The sequence below is a fragment of the Marmota marmota genome, unplaced genomic scaffold (assembly GCF_001458135.2).
Source record: "Marmota marmota marmota unplaced genomic scaffold, marMar, whole genome shotgun sequence".
In the NCBI taxonomy this organism is placed as follows: domain Eukaryota; kingdom Metazoa; phylum Chordata; class Mammalia; order Rodentia; family Sciuridae; genus Marmota; species Marmota marmota.
This window is the reverse complement of record NW_026000185.1, coordinates 11,387,505-11,409,103: the sequence shown is the minus strand read 5'-3', so window position 1 is coordinate 11,409,103 and position 21,599 is coordinate 11,387,505.

Below are 21,599 nucleotides of genomic sequence, written 5' to 3'. Positions count from 1 at the left end.
CGCGCCGCGAGGACCGTCATGGAAACCGGGGGTCACGTGTGCGAGCCCGGGGCCAGGGAGCCGCCGGCTGCGTCCTGATTCGACCCTCGCCGTTACCACTTCCCCTCGGTGCAGGAAGAGAACCAGGTGCCCGGTGGCTTTGCCAGGGTCACCTGGTTCTCAGCCCGCAGGAGCCGAGCGGGCCAGCTGGCCGCAAGACGGGCAGCAGGAAGTGCAGACTCCCGTCCACCTACCCCTTCCTAGTGGGGAAACTGAGGCTGGGGGGGGGCGAAGTGACTTGCTCAAGGTCACCCAGTCAGCAAGCAGTGAAAGTTGGCCCCAGGACACTGATCTCCATTGCAAACACCTGTGGCCCCCCACCTGTGGGTGAAGCACACCTGCCTTGCAACACTCTGAATTCCACCCAGGAAATAACAGGGTTGTTTATCTTCATCCCGGAGATAATAAAACTGAGGTCTAAGGATGTGATAATAACTAGCAGACATTCACAGGGAGCTGCCCAAGGCCTGTGCTCAGCAATTCACCTGAAGTCACTGTCACTCACACTACAGCCCATGGGGTGGGGCCTATGAAGTGTCCCCATTTTGCAGACGAGCAGACTGAGGCCCAGGGAGGCGGAGTAGTTTGTCAGGGAAGTGACTAAAACGCACCTTGTAACTGAGGGGGTCCGGTTGGGGAGGGGGAAATGGATCATGGTCACATTCTGCCATGTCCCCTCTGAACTGCCCCAGTCCCCAGGCAGCCACAGTCAGAGGAGCTGAGGGTGGGGCCTGGGAGGTGGGCGTCCTGTGATTCCAGCAAAGCCCTTCCCCTCCCCTGCCCCCTGCACAGTTTCTAGGACACACACGTAACAGCTGCAGCCAGTGAAACAGGAACCATGTTTGTACTTGGGACCCCCTAAAGGATCTGGGGAGGGGAGGGAGAAAGGAGATGGGGTTTCTGTGGAGTTTTGTATTGACCCAGGTCCCCCTCAGAGTGAGTTTCCTAAGAAATAATGACTTGCTGGTGACAATCCTCCCTGTGCTGTTACTTCAACCTGTATACAGTCAGCATCTATTTATTGACCATCTAGTAAATGCCTGGTGTCTTATTTTGGTTTGGGTGCTGGGGATGACACTCGGGGGCACGTTACCACTGAGTTTATTTATTTATTCTCATTTTTATTTATTTACTTTCATTTTGAGATGTGGTCTCACTAAAGTTGCTGAGGCTGGCCTCTAACCTATGATCCCTCTGTCTTAGCCTCTAGAGTCTCTGGAATTACAGGCATGTGCCATCCCGCCCCGGTATGCCTGGTGTTTGGTTAGGAACCTTTCAAACTCTTAAAGAACTTAAAGAGTTGTGTCTTGGTTATGTTTGGAGTATTACATAAAGCAACAGATATGTTAGTCAAATATCGGGTAAAGAAATCGTATTTACAACTGTGGTTAAGAGCTAGGAAGAAGTGAACCTAACCGAGCCTGAAGGAGCCCTGGCGTGCTAGGGGTGGAAATCAGGAAGACTTCCCGGAGGAAAGGGTTTTGGAGCTAAGTACAAGAAATGAGTCTGGGATTGTGTTCCGTGATCAAGACCAAAGGAGTTCAAGCACCACTGGCGTGACAGGAGCCCCAGAGAGGGACAGGGAAGGGTTCAGCCTGGGACAGGTGGGAGGGGCCACAGCATGCAGGATCCTGTTGGCCACTAGCCTGGGGGGGCAATAGGGAGCTAGGAATGGGTTTTAGGCTGGACAAGCAGCGAAGCTGGGTTTGTTTCCGTTCTCATCCTCTGTATTCATTCATTCTTTCAATACGTTTTTTTTTTTTTTTTTTCGATTGGGCAATATGGGAATCCCTTCCACTCCATTAGTCATCACAGACACGCAAAGTCAACTCCTTTGGAATAAAATCTGTGCGATTTCTACCGAAGCTAAATGTGCAACTACAGGGTGACACAGCAGTTTCCGTCCGTCCGTCCTCTCCTGGAGAGTGCTTATGTCCACCCAAACACGTCCACAAAAAAAATGTTCCAGCAGGAGTGTGTGTGAATCTCCAAAGCCTAATATGGAGCAAGAGCAGGCAGATGGGAGAAAGCACATATCTCACGGTAACGTTCAGATGATGTTCAGAGAACAGGCAAAAGTAACATGTGGACCCGAGTCAGAGTGATGGTTGTCATTGGGGTGTGAGAGACCCTGCTAAGGAGATAGAGCTGGCCCATCACTTGATCTGGTAGTAATTACATAGTTCCTTTTTTCCTTTTTTTAATTTTAGATGGACACAATTCCTCTATTTTATTTACTTATGTTTATGTGGTGCTGAGGATCAAACTCAGAGCCTCAGTGTGCTAGGCGAGCCCTCTACCACTGAGTCACAACCCAGCCCACATGGTTTTTAATATATATCTCTATATACACACATATACATATTTTTTTTTATTTACTCCTAAGTATTTTTAAATGCATTGAGCTGGGGAAGGTGGCTGACATCTATAATCCCAGTGACTCAGGAGGCTGAGGCAGGAGGATCGAAAGTTCAAGGCCAGCCTCAGCAACTGAGCGAGGCCCTGTCTTTAAATGATAAAAAGAGCTGGGGAGGTGGCTATGTGGTAGAGTGACCCTGCATTCTATCCCCTGTATCACAAAAAAGAAAAAGAAAACATGGCTACAGCCAGGCGCAGTGGCACACACCTGGAATCCCAGCTACTTGGGAGGCTGAGGCAGGAGATTCAAAAGTTTGAGGCCAGTTTAAGACCTTGTCTCAAAATTAAAAAAAAAAATCTGGGGGTGTAGCTCAGCAGAAAAGCACTTGCCAGGCACACATAAGACTCTGGGTTCAATCACAGAAAATGTCATAAAAAAATGAATAGAATGCTTTGAGTCTGACCCTTAAGGTTGTACTTTGCTCTGTAAAAGTTATACCTTGATCAATTTTTGTGTGTGTGTTTATGCAGTGCTGGGGATGGAACCCGGGGCCTCGTGGGTTCTAGGCAAGCACTCCCCCACAGAGCTACATCCCAGTCCTTTGTTTGAATTTTATTTCGAGACAGAGTCTCACGAAATTGCCTCGCCGGCCTTAGATTTGCCATCTGGCTGCCTCAGCCCGTGTGCGCCACTACACCTGGCTTTGATTAACTTTTTTTTTTTTTTTTTTTTTTTTATTTATTTTTTAGTTATCGGCAGGCACAACATCTTTGTTTGTATGTGGTGCTGAGGATCGAACCCGGGCTGCACGCATGCCAGGCGAGCGCGCTACCGCTTGAGCCACATCCCCAGCCCCTGATTAACTTTTTTATTTAAAAAAATGAGTATGGTGAACGTATGTATCGCAGGCCTGCGAATGTTGGGTACTGGGTTCGTCGCTGTAGACGCAGTAGTAAACAAAACACAGGTCCCTGCCCTCCCCTGAAGGAAGAGGAGCTGGGGAGGTGGCTTGGGGACCGAGTGCTTGCCTGGCACACGTGAGGCTCTGGGTTCCATCCCCAGCACTGCCCGAACAAAGGAAGGAGGAGGAGGAGGAGGAGGAAGTGGATGATCGACCCAACTAATAATTACCATTTTCCAGGCACAGAAACCAGGGGATCAGGGGCCGGCCACTTGTCTCAAATCCCTCAACTGGGATTCGGCAGAGAAAAAGCTCTGCTGTCCTCAGCTCAGCCACCAACACTCAGCGGCAGTGTCAGACCCGGACCCTCGAAGCCCCTTCCCCCGCTCTGGGGTGCCTGTGTCCTAATCAACACCTTCGCCCAAGAGGCTCAGGGGTGCCAAACCCAGCCACTGACCACAGAGTCACCTGGTGTTACTGCTGTTGACAGGTGACGAGTTCTTGCTTCCCCAATGTTGAAGAATAACACCAAAGAAGCAAGGTCAGAGTAGAAATTAGAAGTTTATTAAAGGACAGCAGAAAAGACTTCTCCCGGAGGAAGAAGGGGACCCAAGAGGTGGAATCCGTGGAAGGGATGTTGTCTTCCCTTTTTATAGTTCTTTCAGTGATGGAATGTAGGTGGGAAGGCCCGCGGGGTGGGACACAGGTGGGCCAAAGAAGTAATCTGGTCAGGAAGGACTTCTGAGTCAGCACCTTTTTGCTGGGGGTTGTTCATTGACATTTCTTTGAGGTGGACTTTGGCCTAGGGCCTTTTCAGGACTTCATTAACATTCCATGAGTTGTCCTGCGTTTCCCCGGAATCATTGCCAGCATGGCCTCCATTTTAGATTTCACTCGGCATTAGACCCGATTTACCTAACTACACTGACTACCTAACTTTAAATCTGGCTTCACTGGGATTACAATTCTGAGCACCCACAGCATGGTTGACTGAGAATCAGGTAAACAGCATCAAAAAGATGCCGGAGAAATCCTTTTTCTTTGTCTTCCTCTTCCTGTAATCCTACCACCCTGTCTCCACTTACACCTCCTGCCCTTCTTTCTGTTCCTAAGACCATTTGTTTATCTGTCTGCTCCATGTGGCCTCCCCAGGCCAGACTGGAGGCTTCCAGCTAATGCCATCTCCCACCCTGACCCCTGCGCCGGGCTTCTGCAGGGTCTCCTCCTCTCCCTCCCCTCCCCACTGTAATCAGGGACCCTCAGGGCAGCCTGAGGGACCCTACTCTTGCAGCCAGGCCCTGGTGGCCTCCCGGGGCCCTGCGTAGACAATCCCACTGGAAGTGATTCAGCAGTTTCCTCTCCTGGGGATACTCCCCGAGCCAGTGAAAGGACTCAGATGGCTGCACCCCTGTGCTTATATCAGCATTAGTCACAACGGTCAAAAGGGGAANTGTGTGTGGCGGCCGTGTGGGTGGCTTTCTGTTCCTGAACGTGCACCAAGCTTGTCCCCACTCCAAATCTTCTCCTCTGCTGTCCCTCTGCCTGGGACCCTGTGCTCCCAGTCTTCAGGGAGCCAGTCCTGCTTCAGCTCAATGCCACCTCCGGGGGAGGGGGGTCCCTTGTTAGCCCATGCACAGCAGCCACCATCCCCTGTCTTGACCCCTGCTTTATTTTCTTGTTTGTACCAAACACTGTCTGAAATTGCCTGTCTCTGCTTCTATGGTGACCCTGTCTCCTGCTATAATATGGATCCTGAATGTCCCCCCAAGGCCTGGGTTGAAGGCTTGGTCCCCAGTGATGACACTATTGGGAAGTGGTGAAGACTTTAGTGGATGGGGCCTAGTGGAAGGGATTGAGGTCTCTGGGGGTGTGCCTGCCCTGGAAAGCGATATTGGGACCTGTGCCCCTTCCTCTCCCTCTCCCTCTCCCCCCCACCCCCCACCCCCCGCAATCCTCTCTCTCTCCTTCCTGGACACTGTGGGGTTAACAGACCTCTCCCACCATGATGTACTCCCTCACCAAAGACCCAAAGCAATAGGGCCTAGTGACTATGGACTGAAGCCTCTGAAACCATGAGCCAAAATAAACCTTTCTTTCTCTTCAGTCGATTCTCTCTGGTATTTTGTCACAGAGATGGAAAGCTGACTAACACATCTGCCTTCAAGAATTCAACCAACAAATATTAATTGGGGGGGGGTCAGGCAATGTTCCAGGCAGGAGTTAGGGAATCAATAAAGTTTTATTGGAACCCAGACACGCCCATCTTTTTAGGTATTTTTTTATGGCTGCTTTCACACTACAATGGCAGAGTTGAGTGGTTGCAACAGAGAGACTGTGTGGCATGCAAAAACCTAAAAGATTTACTCTCCGGCTCTTGGCAGGGAAAGTGTGCTGACCCTTGACCTAGGTGCTCCAGGCACCTCAATGAACAAAAATGCTAAAATCCCCACACCTTGGAGCTGAAACTCTAGTGAGAAAGAGAAACGGATTAACATAGTCACAAGATAAATACATACAAAACTGAATGTCGAATTAGAATAATCAAATGCAGGAAGGAAACGTTAAGGAGGGAAGGGGGTCTGGGGGCCCGGGTGGGGAGGAAGGTACTTGGCACTGGGTGACCAGGGAGGACCTGTCTGAGGAGGTGGCCTATAGGCAATGGGGTGAGGGTCACGTGGCTGTGCAGGAGGACAGCCTAAGCAGAGGCTGCAGCTAACGCCAAGGATACGATCCTTGCTGGGATTCCTCAAGGGCTGAGGAACCCCAGCAAGGATCCTAAGAGCGTGCATGGGGACCAGCCCGTAGCCATGGTGGCTGGAGGTGTCTTGATTCTCAGTTGGCTTGGAGACCAGTAGGATTTGCAGACAGACCCCACGCAGGTATGAGAGACAGAGAGACTCCAAGGGGGTCTCCGAGACCTTGGCCCTCAAACTCTGCCGGGTCCCCGCGTGCCCAGGGCTAGGTCCTCACGAAGCTGAGTGAAGGAATCCAGGAATGAACGCTCAAATGGGCATCGGGCCGTGACAAAGGAAGGCCCGGGCCAGGGATGCATGTCCGGATCTGGCTCTAAAAGCAGAGAGGAAGGCAAAGCGCAGGATTCCTGAACCCTCCATGAACAAGACAAAGAGGACCTACGAGCCAGGCGTGGAGGCACACGCCTGTCATCCCAGCGGCTGGGGAGGCTGAGGCAGGAGGATCACGAGTTCAAAGCCAGCCTCAGAAACTTAGCAAGGCGCTAAGGAACTCAGTGAGAACCCTGTCTCTACATAAAATACAAAACAGGGGTGCAGGATATGGTCCAATGGTTAAGGATCTTGGGTTCCATCCCCGATACCAGAAGAAAACACAGCGTTGGGCTGGGAGTGTGGCCCCGTGTTAGAGATCTCACCTAGCAGCGTTGGAGAGGCCCTGGGCTCCATCCCAACACCGAAATCAATCAATAAATAACTTATTGTTTCAGCCCAACCAGAAAAGAATGCCAGGGACAGACCTGGGGTCAGAGTGACCTGGGTTTATCACTCAATACGATTCACCCCAGAGCAAATCACGGAGAAGAGTCTGGTCAGCGTGGGATTGGGAGGAGGGCCAGGGGCAGGGCAGACTCAGGTGAAGCAGGACCGTGGGTACAGGGGGTCAGAGGCCCAGAGCTCACGGCCCCTGGAAACAAGAAGTTCGACAAATGGAAGTTCTGCACCAGGGCTGGAGTTCTAAGCAGCTTCTGGGTGTCCGAGTGACTTAGATCCTCCAAGAAAGAGGGAGAGATTTCATTTGTCCTGATAGGATTCTATTTGTTGGGGGAGAGGTGCGTTTGTTTTTTTATGTATTATGCATTTTGAAAATCACGTTCCCTCTTCATTGACTTCTTTGCTCTCACTGTTTCCTCGCTTGGCCGCTGTTCTGTCAAATATCAGGTCCCAAGCTCTCTGCCCAGATGGAAAGCCCCTGTGACCACAGCCCTCCCCCTCCCCAGGAGGGCTCTCAGGTGGCAGAAACCACCTTTCCTTCCTCTCACTCCCAAAGGAGCTGGGAACGGAGCAATCCAAGAGCCCACCTTCTAATCACGGAAAACCTAGAGCTCCATGCGACACGGAAACCAAGCTGTCTCCTGAGTGAAGACTTTCTCATACACCCAAGGATGAGATGGGTTTTTGAGAAATGCAAACCAGGCCGGGCGCAGTGGCGCACACTTGTGATCCCAGCCGCTCTGGAGGCTGAGGCAAGAGGATTGCAAGTCCAAAGCCAGCCTCAGAAACTTAGTGAGGCCCTAAGCAACTCAGTGAGATTCTGTCTCTAAATAAAATATTTTTAAAAGGGCTGGGGATGTGGCTCAGTGGTTAAGCACCTCGAGGTTTAATCCCTGATACCGGAAAAAAAAAAAAAAAAGAAATCTGGGCAAGACCATCTAACTCTATTAGTATGACCCCACTGCAGCATTTTTAAAGGAAGATATTTTTGCTTTTATTTCACTTCCCAAAGAGGAATAGACTCTCCTAACGGGGATACAGTGAACCAGGATAAATCAGCTCACACACGCGAGACGTTCCTGGATCCTGATTTGGGGTTGCCGAGAATATTCAGCACGTGTGTCAGAGTGGCAAAGATTCCGGGGAATCGGAGAAAACAGAAGTCAAGGGCAGCGGCCACCTTCCAGATTCATGTGGGACACACGTACCCACCACTTGCATTTTTGTTTTTCAGGGTGGATGTCAAGGCGTGGAGGCCCCTGATGGCAACATGAGTTATCCTGTACATCACGGGGTTCGGAACAACACAGGGAAAGACACCTTTTCGGAAGAAGATACCAAAGAGACCTTTTGCTGAAGGTCGTCTCACTCTAAAGGGGAAGGACTGGAACCCAGAGCCTTGAGGCCTTCATTAGCTTGACCCCGCTCTTTGGTGGCAGTGGCCTCCGTGGGAGCTCGGCCACCACCGGCTGCGGGTTCCTCCCCCTCCTCTTGGGGATGGAGGGGCAGGATTTCCCCATACCTTCCTGCGTGGCCTAAACTGCTCCCCGTGGGGGTGGCTGGCCATCCGCCCAGGCAGGAGCAGTTCCAGTGGACGTCTCCCATGGGCAGTATCCATCCGTGGTCCCTGGGGTCAGCCCCCAGCCCCGCACTGCTGGGAGTGCGATGGGGCTTGGTCGGGAGCACAGGGCGACCCGGCCCTTCCCGCTGGTGGTTGGTAGCATCCGCATCTTCACGTGTGGCCTCCCTCCTTGTCTGTTGGCTTGGTTTTATTTGATATAATTTTATTTATTTTGATTGTGAGTGTGTGGAGCTGGGAATGGAACCCGGGTCCTCCCCATGCTGAGCAAGCCTCTCACCGCTGAGCTGTGTCCCCAGCTCTTCATCAGATATCACTCGATTCATCTTGTGGTACCAGGGAGTTAAGCCAGGAGGGCTCTGCCGCTGAGCTACACCCCGTTTTCATTTTCATTTTGAGCCAGGGCCTCGCTGAGTTGCCCAGGCGGGCCTTGAACTTGCAATCTCCTGCCTCAGCCTGAGGGGGGGGCTGGGACGTTTCCCGGTGCCGACCCCTGGGGCCTGATCTTATCTTCGACTGCCCATTTTCCGACCATCTACCATTTTAGGGAACACACTTTCTCAGTGAGTCAGAAAGCAGCAGCGGTTGGCCCAAGAAGGGGTCACCCTGGTACCTTGCCCTGGCGAGGATCCTTCTGACAAATATCGTTTCCGGTTCCCTCTGAGGCTGGCTTTATCTGGGCGTCACATCCCCTTCTGAAGAACTGCCTGGTGACTTTCACTCTGCTTGTCTGATCCTGCTTTTGCCTTCTCACAAGAAGGGGTCACATCCTGCAGCACCGGGTTGTCTCCTGTTAAGTGCATCTTTTAATCGAGATCAGCCCCCCCCCCCACTTGGCATTTTCTGTGACCTTTAGATCTTAAGGCTCACCGGATTCAGGTAGTAACCTGTGCTCCCAGAACAGGTGCCTCCGGCCAAGAGGTTTGGGTTAGTGTTTTGAGGTGATGGGGATGGAACCCAAGGCCTCACACATGCCAGGCAAACGCTCCACCACTGAACTATGTCCCCAGCCCCTTTTTATTTTATCTTGAGACAGGATCTCGCTTTTATTTTATTTTGGTCCAGGCTGGCCTCCAACTTGAGATCTTCCTGCCTCAGCCTCCCTGAGACAGGAATGTGGGGATGCAGAAAAGAAAGACATAGCGAATCTCAAAAGAGAAGCCCCCCATGAACTTTTGGAAAGGCTGCCCTTGAAACTTCGTAATGCAAAACCAGCCACGAGGAGCAGCCCCGTCCTGGGTCCTCATTCTTGGCCACAGGAAGTACCAAGATACCAGGGCGCCGTGAAAGTTCAAGGAGAAGTTGTGCAACGGTGCTCTGATTCCACCTCTGTTTCAGCCCCTGGCTACAGTCCCTCTATAAATATGATCAGCCCAAACCAAGGGGTGGATGCTTCTTGCCCTAAAGAGGGCCCCCCTTTTCCCTTGAATTTCTCCCAGAAAATGTGCAGTCGCCCCCAAAGGTGACTCTCCTCTCTCTCCCCACCCACACACATTTGCCCTTGAATGTGGATCTGCTTTCCTAAATAATCTTCCCCTCTGTCTCTGATTGGCACAGGCTCAAATTCTTTTCCATCACATGCACACAGGACCCCACTTGTCTTGAGCCAAAGCACACCCCGTCTCTGGGGACTCCTCTGATGACATTTCTTTCTCTCTCTCTCTCTCTCTCATTTTATTTATTTATTTATTTATTTACTTACTTACTTATTTACTTTGGTCCTGGGAGATGAATATAGGGGTGCTGTACCACTGAGCTACGTCCCCCCCAGCCCTTTCTTTCTTTCTTTTTTTTTAAATTTTGATCAGGTCTCCCTATGTTGCTGAGGCTGACCTCAAATTTGCATTCCTGCTGACTTAGCCTCCTGAGTCGCTGGGATTACCGGTGTGCACACCACACCCAGCTTGGTGACATCTTTTCTCAGCGTCCAACATGGGGCCCTCGTGGAAGCACCCACTTCAGCAAGTTTCTGCCTTGCTATGCCTTACTCTACGGAAGCGCCCATATTCCCAATCTCCCTTCCTCTGCCTCCTTCACTTGAAGAGCATGAACTCCGTCCAACTGTTTGCCAAGGGTTCCTTTTGTGAGTGGCTGGGGAATCCCCGAGCCACGTAGATTCAGGTGGCAATAAAGTGATGGTCAATGCTGTCCTTGGGATCTGGTAAGAGTCTTAGACTCTAAAACCACCAAGGAGCTCAGTATTCTGCAAAATCCTTCTCTTTGCCTCTGACACTTCAATCCCAGGGTTACCTGTAGATTTCTCGGCCGTCTGCCTGATCTATGTTGTTGTAAAGACCTGCTATCTCAATCCAGCTAGAATGTAAACCACTTGTGAGTCACTTCCTGGACTTGTTTGAGACCAAAGAGGGGGGAAAAAAAAATCTCTTAAATTCAAGTTGTTATAAGACTTAGACATGGGCTGGGGTTGTGGTAGAGCGCTCGCCTAGCACGTGCGAGGCCCTGGATTCGATCCTCAGCACCACATAAAAATAAAGGGATTGTGTCCAATGACAACTAAAAAATAAATACTAAAAAAAAAAAAAAAGGCTTAGACAGTGACCTAAATCTGTAACTGAAAATAAGACACCACCTGTAGATAGATTGACTTTTATTAAAGGCTACATAACTTTATTCTATCGAGGATGCTTCCAAATCCTCTTAAAAACTCTCTACAAGGTCTTTGTGGCTTTTGCTATTTTAAAACTACAAGTTTCTCAGAGCACCAAAAATCATTTAAGAATCAGGGATATTCTTTTATAACGGATGAGTCTTCTCTTTTTTTCTGAAGACCCAAAACAGAGAGTTGTTTGTTTGTTGTTTTGTCACTGAGGATTGAACCCAAAGGTGCTTTACCACTGAGCTATGTCCACAGCCCTTTTAATTTTTTTTATTTTTTTTTATTTTGAGACAGGATCTCACTGCTTTGCTGAGGCTCACCTGGAACTTGCCTCCTGATTAACTGGAATTGTAGGTATGTGCCACTGAACCTGGCCTGAACAGGGGGTTCTGAGACTTACAGGAATGCCCGGAAGCAGGATCTGCTTATCTGGGATGAGGAATCTCCTTCGACCAATAATCTGCAGAAGGTCTGAGCCGGCACCAGTCATTTAGAATCGGCTGCATCCCGGGGCAGGGATGCCTGAGACAAGCAGATCGGCAGGACAGGGCGGCCCTAAACGTCTGACGTCAGTGGAGACTCGCTGCCTACTTCAAGAGACTTAGTATTCCGGCTTTCCTTTCCTTCCCACCCCCCACCCCCCAGAATAACACAAGAAAACCCTAGAAGCATGAAATGACCAGATCCTGGGTCACTCACTGTCTGTCCCTGAGACCTCACCCCACAGGTGCATAATAAACCATCGAACTTGTTTTAAGATAGAGATTGTAAAGAAAAAAAAAAATTGATTTCTTCTGTAACCCACAGCTTAGGCCAAACTAGAGAATGTAGATTTGCTCTATAAATGGGAAGGAAAATGGACAGAGAGCTATCTATCTGGTCCCCACCCCCACTGTCCTTTAAAACCAGTGACTCAAGTGTGGTTCCCTCGACAGTTACTGAAAGGCTAACTCACAAATTCAACTGAGAATAAGGGAAATAAATGAGTCTTCCCCCTTCGAGGGTCCTAGGGAGGGAGATAAGCCATAGTGAAGGTGGACGCAGATCTGCCTCATGGAAGACAGGCGTCACCTGGACCCGTGATTCGGTGTGGGCCATGGTTGGTAGATTCCGCCCCGGCCTCGGCCAACTGTATGACCCTCCCCACGGCTGTGTCCTCTACCCTCTATTACCCACCGTGTCATGTGATAGATGTCTGTGACAGCTCTGTTTTGGTTTCTGAAACTCTAAATTGGGCATGTGCTCTATTTTGTGAGCATCTGTGACTCCCTTGTCCCCTCCCTGTGGGGATCCAATACCTGGTCTATCCAAGGTGTGAAATAAATGACTCTGTTGAACAGAGATGCGACATAGCCAAATCTCTGGGACAGTCAAAAGGCTGTTCTCAGGGGAAAGTTTATATCATGGAGTAGCTTACATGGTAAAAACAGAGAGATTCCAATAGATAATCTAATGTTGTACCTAAAGGCCCTAGAAAAGGGAGAACCAACTAATTTCAAAATTAGTAGAAGACAGGAAAGACTTTCAGAGCCCAAATTCATAAAATTGAGAATAAAAAAAAATGCAAAAGACCAATGAGACAAAGAGTTGATTCTTTGAGGAGATAAACGAAACTGATAAACCCTTAGCCAAACTCACCAAAAGAGAGAAGTCCCAAATTAGCAAAATTAGAGATGAAAAAGTCAGATGTCACCCCAGATACTTCTGAAATCCAGAGAATCGTTAGAAACCGGTTTGAAAATGTATACACTAATAAAATGGAAATTATAGAAGATATTGACAAATTTCTAGACACATAGGACGGACCCAAACTGAATCAGGAGGATATAGAAAACCTGAAAAGACCAACATTTAGCAATGAGATTAAAGCAGCCATTAAAAGTCTTCCAGAAAGGGCTGGGATGGTAGCTCTATGGTAGGGCACTTGCCTAGTATCATGTGTGAGGCACTTTGTTCTATCCTCAGCACCGGATAAAAATAAACAAAATAAAGGTATTGTGTCCATCTACAACAACAACAACAAGCCTTCCAGCAAAGGAAAGCCCAGGACCAGATGCGTTCTCAGCCAAGTTCCAGCAGAACTTTAAAGAAGAATTAACCAGTCTTCCTCAAATTATTCCATGAAATAGAAAAAAAGAGGGAAGACTCACACAAATTCAGGCTATAAAGTCAGTATAACCCTGATGCCAAAATCAGATAGGGACATACCCAGGAAAGAAAATGGCAGGCCAATATCCCTGATGCACATGGAAGCAAAAATTCTTAATAAAATATGAGCAAATAGGCATTAAATTTGCATGAAGAAGATAGTACACCAGGATCAAGTGGGTTTCATTCTGGAGATGCAACGTTGGTTCAACATGCGCACATCAAAAGACATAATTCACCACATAAATTGAATTAAGGGCAAGAAGCACATGATCATCTTCAAGGGTATGGAAAAGGCCTTTGACAAAACCCAACACCCATCATGTTAAAAATACTGGAGAAACTAGAGAAAGAAGGAACTTGCTTCAATATTATAAAAGCCAGATATGACAATCCCAGAGTCGACATCCTACGGAATGAAGAACAACTGAAAGTATTTCCTCTAAAATCAAGAGCAGGATAAGGATGTCCACTTTCTCCACTCCTGTTAAACACAGTCCTTGAAACCCTACCCAGAGCAATCAGGCTAGAAAGAAATTAAAGGAATAGGAAGAGAAAAAAGAAGAAGTCAATTTATCTCTGTTTGCTGATGACATTATCTTGTATCTAGAAGACTCAAAAAACTCCACCAGAAGACCCTTATCTAGAGCTGATAAACGGATTGAACAGAGATACATGAACAACATTTGCGAATACTTGGAACTAAATCTAACCAGGGAGGTGAAAGACCTCTACAATAAAAACTGTAGAACACAGAAGAAAGAAATTGAAGAAGACCTTAGAATTTGCAAAGCCCTCCCATGTTCTTGGATAGGCAGAATTAATATGGTCAAAATGGCTCTATTACCAAAATATAAAGTGTTACCCAGATTCAAAGCAGTCCCTATCAAAAGACATGTAGGATTTTTTCACATAAAAAAGGAAAAACTGTTAGAGTCTGTAAACAAAAAAACAGTCCTAAAACTCATTTGGAAGAATAAAAGACCCAGAAGAGCCAAAGTAACTTGAGCAAGAATAGCAATGCTGGAGGAATCATAATATCTGATCACAAATTGTACTATAGAGCCATAGCGACCAACACTGTCATAAAAATAGACATGAAGACCAGTGGGATAGAGAAGAAGACACAGAGACCAACCCACACTGTTACAGTCATCTCATTCTTGACCAAGTCGCCCAAAATATATGTTGGAGAAAAGACAGACTTTTAACAAACGGTGCTGGGAAAACCGGATATCCACATGTAGAAGAATGAAGTTAGACCTCTCGCTCTCATCCTGCACAAAACTCAAAGTGGAACAAAGACTTGGCAATTAGAAACAGAAGCTTTTCAACTGCTAGAAGAAAACTCAGGAGAAACACTCCAACGCCTTCCTTAACAAGACCCCTAAAGCTCAAGGATTAAAGCCAAGAATCAATCAGTGGGATGGCATCAGATTTAAAAAAAAAAAAAAAGTCTTCTGCACAACAAAGGGAATAATTAAGAGAGCCCGAAAAGAAAGCCTAGAGGATGGGAGAAAATCTTCATCCAGTACTCCTCCAACAGGGGATTGATATCCAGACTACATAAAGAACCCAAAAAACTCGACACCAAAAACAATAAAACAAAACACCCAATCAATAAATGGCCCAAAGAACTAAACAGACATGTCTCAGAAGAAGAAATACAAATGGCCAATAAATCAATGCAAAAAAATATGCAATATCCTTGGCAATCAGGGTTGGTCTTGCCCTAGGTAGAATGGCTACGATCAAGAATCCTACTAGGGCTGGGGATGTGGCTCAAGCGGTAGCGCGCTCGCCTGGCATGCGTGCAACCCGGGTTCGATCCTCAGCACCACATACAAACAAAGATGTTGTGCCCACCAAAAAACTAAAAAATAAATGTTAGAGTCTGTAAACAAGTCAGGATGGCGCCTGGCAAAATGCCAGAGGGAGTGGTTTGTGAAGTAACGCCAGAGAGCCATTAAGTGTGGAGATTCCTTATTGGTTGACTGCTGTATCGAGTTTATGTTAATTAGATAAACTGTGTGGAATGTATAAATACCACTCCTGTCCTACAACAAACGGCTCCCACTCCTGCTGTATCAACGTACACAAGTTATTCGTCACCCCCCCCCCCCCGTTATTTTGCTGCAGCCGGACTCCGGCAAATAAATGATTAAAAATCTCTCTCTCTCTCTCTCTCTCTCTCTCATCTCTCTCTTAAAAAAAAAAAAAAAAGAATCCTACTAATGATAAATCCCAGTGGGCATGGTGATGGCGGAAGGGTACTGACACATGGTTGAGGAGACTGTAGATCAGAACCACCACTCTGGAAAGCAACATGAAGAGTCCTCCAAAGACCAGGAAGAGGACCGCCATATGACCCAGCGATGCCACTCCTCCGCATTTATCCAAAAGAATTAAAATCAGTCTACTCCAGTGATACAGGCACATGCATGTTTATAGCAAGCACAACTCAAAATAGCCAGAGAGGAATGGATGAATGTGGTGGTCTGCATCCACAATGGTGTCTCACTGAGCCATAAAGAAGGATGCAATTATGGCCTTTGTTGGTAAATGGATGGAACTGGAGACCATCATGCTCGGTGAAATTTCAAAAAGACTCAGAAAGTCAAGGGTTGATTTGTCTTCTCTCATATGCAGAAGCTAGAGCAAAATAAGGTGCCGGGAAAGGGTGGGGTATGAGCCCACAGAAATAGAAAGGGGGACCCATTCTATTGAGGGGAGGGAGGAGAGATGGGAAAGGGAGAGACTGTAGAGTGGAACTGACAAAAGAATCCTAGGTACCGATATGAATATACCTCAGTGGATTCCACGTTTAAGTACATCTATAAAGCACCAGATTAAAAAATCAATCAATCAATAGAAGGTATACCAGTAGTACAGAGCAAGAGGTACAAGGGGAGGGAAAGAGGACGTACTGGGGACTGACCAGGAGCAAGTCACATAGGGAGCGTGTGATGCTGTCGAAATGAGCCCCTCTACTGTGCAGTAATACAGACATTTTCACCCAGCTCTGTCCCTCTCTCTCCCTTTGTCTGTCTAATGAGATACTTTCTTTTCTACTTTTTTGGTTAAAGGGGATATCTAGCCCATCGGTGACTCTCTGGGAAGAAATCCAAGGAGCCCTAACATGGACTTGTGCTCCAGCCACCGGAGGAGCCTCTAAAAGAAACAGTTCTAAAAGCAGGTACTGGGCCAAATTCTAATTGACAAAGCTTTGGAAAGTTGAAAGGAGGCGTTTTCAGGGTGGGTGGGCCTAGTCCTCAAAGGGCTACCTCTGATTTTTAAAAAACCAGGTAGGTCAAAGGGACTGATCCACTCGATAGTTCTCTAAAATATGATTTTCCTAACTTTTTACGTAAGAAATTCCCCTTGGTAGGGGTCTCTTGGTTACATGGAGGTTGATGAGTTCTGGAGTCAGGAAAAAAAAAATGCTAAATCTACATCATAAAGCTCATCTTTCAACCTTTTGCTGGGCCTTTCTCTACAAGGTAGAAAATCTAGTTCCCAGTGACAGAGAATAGTCTAGATTTTCTACCTTGTTTCAACCAAGTCAAACCTTTGTGCAGATTTGAGAATAAGGCTGGCTTAGGGCTATGGTCAATATACCAACAGTCTAACCTTTTTGAAAACTGAAAATGCTAAATCCAAATGAGAGCTGTAAGATCTTTGCTTTCTGACTATTTTATGTGTGTTTGTACACATGTGTATATTGTGTGTTGTGTCTTCCTGGTGCCAAATCGGCTTACACAGCAATGAGCGCTCGTCAACTTGAGAAACACATAAAAAAACCAAAATGCCTTTTCGTTCACATGACTTCAATAAATATTTGATAAATTAGTTAATACCAATCTGTTGCTTTGAAATTATTAACACACATATCAATTTGCCTCGGTTGCTAACCGGATGGGACTATGTTTTTCCTTTGTGAAAGATGCTTAAAGTTCAGTGTCCATCCCGTTTAGGAGTTTTCTATTGGAAACAATAGCTTAAAATGTTAATTATGCTGGTGTGATCTTTTTTGGTTTCATGGGTAATTTAGAAATAGTTATTAAGTTGGGCAAACAAGGTTTGATATAAATTGGATAAACATTTATTTAAAGTGTACTTGTTGAAGAAAACATGTGAGCCATTTGTACGTTGAGTACTAAAATACCAGTTGGTAAATATAATACCAGTTGGCTTCTTAAGGTTTATAAAAGGCAACATATTTTGGATTATTTGATGTATTTTCATAAGTTGTTGATATGTGGGGGAAACAACTTAAGATGGCCTTTTTCCTGTGTCTGCATTAAATTCAAATATAATGTTACCAGAGATAACAAAGAATACAAAGAATTTAAGCTGTGTTTTGATTTTAAAAATCCTGCAGAAAGCATAAAGTATTTTACGTTATTGAAGAAAAGGAAGTGATTTGTCTAAATTCAGACATTTTTTAAGGATTGTTTTGAATTGTAACATAAGGAAGGATAAAGGGCAGAAAAGAATTATCAAGCAGTTGGAAAGAAATGGCAGGAGGTTTTGAGTGTGGAGACATATTTTTTGGAGAATGTTTCTAGATGAAAAAAAAAAAAACGATTTTATATGGTAAAGTGAGATTTATGCCCTAAAGTCCAAAAATGTAAAAAAGGAAGACAGGGCCAAAACAAGCTGTGAGCCAGATGTGGTGGCTCATCTTTAATCCCAGCAACTCGAGAGACTGAGGCAGGAGGCTCACGAGTTCAAGGCCAGCCTCAGCAACTTAGGGAGGCCCTGTCTCAATATGGCAGTGGATGGAGCTCAGTGGTTGAACGCACCTGGGTTCAATCAACAAAACAAAGCAAGAAAGAAGAAGGAGAAGAAAAGAAAAAGTAAAAAAGATAAGAAAACTTTTCATATATTTCTGTGTTTTGTTTTTGAGGTACTGGGCTTGAACCCAGGGGCCCTCTACCACTGAGCTATATCCCAGCCCCTGTTTTACAGAGAGTCTTGCTAAGTTGTGGAGGCTGTCCTTGAACTTGCAATCCTGCCTTGCCCTGCCAAGTTGCTGGGATTACAGACATGTGCCACCATGGATTTAAAAATAGCATTTAAATTTTCAGCAAATAGGTAAAAATAAGCTGTAATTGGTAAGCCATCGATGGAGAGGTCTGTTATTTTTTACACTGAGGTGGGAATTTGAATATACTTTTTGAAAGTTAGTAAGGAGATGCTGATTGATTGATTTAAAGCCTGGAAATGTAAAATATGGAAATGTTTTGCCACTTTTTCCACAAACAAAAAAAGGAAATCAAGAGCTCTCTTATCCGTATCTGTTTGATTCATACTTAGATATGATGCTTTTATGCCTACTGTTCCTTAAGTAGACTCAGAAAACCTTATGTGGGAACTTTGTTTTCTTATTCTCCTAACAGGATGATATTTTAAAAGGGGGCAAGGATTAACTGCAAATAAAACACTTTAAGGTTCGTCTGAAGGCCAGCCTCACCAACCTCTCCTCTTTCCTACTCCATGTTAGGATGGCCCCCTGTAGGCTGAAATTGAGCCCATTTCAAGTTCTGTTCAAAAGGATACATTTTTTGTCATAAAGATCACTGTGATTCCAAAATGGAGAGAGATACCATGAAAAACGAAGTAAGGATTTGGGTGATGAAAAGTATTTAAAGGTTGTAAAAAAAAAAAAAGTATTTAAAAGAAGTAGAACTTGTGGCGCTGGGGTTGTGGCTCAGCACTAGAGCGCTCACCAACCGTGTAGAGGCCCTGGGTTCCATCCTCAGCACCACATAAAAATAAATAAATAAAACAAAGGTATTGCGTCCAACTGCAGCTAAAAAATAAAATATCAAAAAAAAAATAGAACTTGTAAAATATTTTATGTATGATCAAGTTGACAAGTTACGACAAGTTACTTCTGGGATGTTTTTTGGACACTACACAGATATCAAAGGTATATGAGTGATGTTACAAAAAAAAAAAAATCATGGGTTTTGGTTCAGAACTAGTAAACAAACCTAATATGTTTTTGCTCTTCTTCATTCTGTTTTGTATTTCCCTTGTAAATCTTTTTTTTTAAATAAACTCCTAGCTCTCTTATTAAAAAAGAAAAAAAAAACATTTTTGGTTGTAATAAACACAATGCCTTATTTTATTTATTTATTTTTATACAGTGCTGAGGATCGAACCCAGTGCCTCACACGTGCTAGGTGAGTGCTCTACCACTGAGCCACGACCCCAGTTCCCCTTGTAAAACTTTTTAACAGCTGCCTGTTAGAGTTTTGCAGAAATACACTTCTAATGGGATAAAGTAAGTTCATTCAAAATAAGAATCCATTACCCACAGGGCAGATAGGATAGAGACCAACTGCCAATATAATGCTGCCTCCAATTAAGTGGAAAGGGTGACTAGAATTACAAAAGCTGTGACTAAAACCCACTGTTCCCACTCAGGACAGGTGGGACTGGCCTTCTCTGTGCTCATCAACAGAAACCTGGAGACCAAGAACAAGGAAAATAAAAGAAACAAGAAAGAGCCAACTTACTATTTTGACCACTACCTTCCGATATATCAGCCAGGACCCAGGGAAGGACAGAATGCAATTCTGCTAAGTCACCTGACCTCCCCATAGAAGGAGTTACGGTTTAGATGTGAGGTGTCCCCAAAGGAAATGATAGGAGAAAAACAAGAGGATCAAAGAATCATATGAGGAAAAGTTTCAGAACTGACAGGCACGATTTTTTTTAAAGAGACACATACTGAAGTGTCTACATGACTATGTCATGGCTATTGTAACTTCCTCTAAAATATTTCAGCCAACTAGGACTGTGGTTGTAACTTAATGTAAAAGGTCCTAGGTTACGAAAAAAAGAAAAAAAGAGAGAGAAAATTTCTAGCAAACCACAATGAGCCATTATTCTAGACAGACCAGAACAACTGTAATTTTGAAAAGATAACATCAAAAACAGATGGGAGGGCTGGGGAGGTGGCTCAGCGGCACGGCACTTGCCTAGCATGTGCAAGACCTCGGGTTCCAACACACCGTAGGAAAAACAAGAAAATGAATCCAAACAAGCCCCAGATGTGGGTTCCAGGTTGTCTTCTCTCTAACCTGCCTAGCGTCTCCCTCCCTGAGCCCCAGCCGTGGCTGACCCACAACAGCTGTGAGCCCAATGTCACACGGAGATCGACCTGGTGTACAAATGGCCTAAATGTGTCTCCCAAAGAATCATGGGCCGGAAGCTTGGTCCTCACCGTGGTGCTGTTCGGGTAGTAGAACTTTCAGAGGTGAGGCCTTGCGACAGGTAATTAGGTCACGGAGGGGACTGACGCTCCCCTTGCAGACTGAGTGGGTTCTCATTACAGCAAGTTGTTTTCCAAGAGTAAACCTGGCCTCTGAACCCCTCTGGCTTCCTGTCCTGCCATACAATCTCTTTGGCACCCAAGCACCCAATGCCAATGGCACCCAAGCCATTTTGGTGTTCATTACAACCAAAATGTTTTTTGATGTCATCCACCATGAGGCCTTCACCGGAGACCAAACAAAGGGAGACACCCAATCTTGAAGTGTCAGCCTCCAAAATGTTGATGAACTGAATAACTTTTTTTTTTTCTTTATACATGACCAAGCCTCAGGCATTTCGTTTAAGAAACAGAAAATGGTCTAACGCACAGAGGAAGCAGTCTTCCATAGACTTCTCCACATGTCCCCACAGTTGACTAAAACCTCAATAATACATTACTTTTTATTAAGTATCAAGGGCCCATAATTGTTCTGCTTCCCCAGTCAAACCGTAACCCATGTAAGTAGGTCATTAACCCTCTGAAGAAAGGTGACTGTAGATGCTCTTGCAAACATGTATACTACCTCTAAAAGGACTCACCAGACACTGTGAATACGAGGCATTTGGAGGGAGAAATCCAAATAGAGACAGAGACTTTCTTTTCACTCAATTGTTTTGTTTGGAAAAAAATCATTAATTTATGTATAGTATAACTTTTTAAATGCATAATCATGTTAAAGCATAGCGTGCACTTATAAAAAGAAGTGTATAATATATGCAAAATGTGCAGTAGTATCTCATTGTGGTGGTAATTTGCATTTCCTGACGACAAATGAAGTTGAGCACTTTTTCGTATGTTAACAGGCCAAATGAATTTTCTCCTTTTTGAAAAAGCATGTTAAGGTCTTTTGACATTTTTCTGTCAGCTGACCATTTTTTCTTAATGATTTCAAGGAGTTCTTTATTTGATCTAGGTACAAATGCTTTGTCACATATGCATTATAAATATCTTCCACTACTCTTTTTTTTAAATTTATTTACTTTAATTTCTTAATTATTTTTTTTAAAAATAAATGACAGTAGAATGCAATATAATTCTTATTACAAATATAGAGCACAATTTTTCATCTCTCTGGTTGTATATAAAGTATGTTCACACCAATTTGTGTCTTCATAGATGGACTTGGATAATGATGTCCATCACATTCCACCATCCTTACTAACCC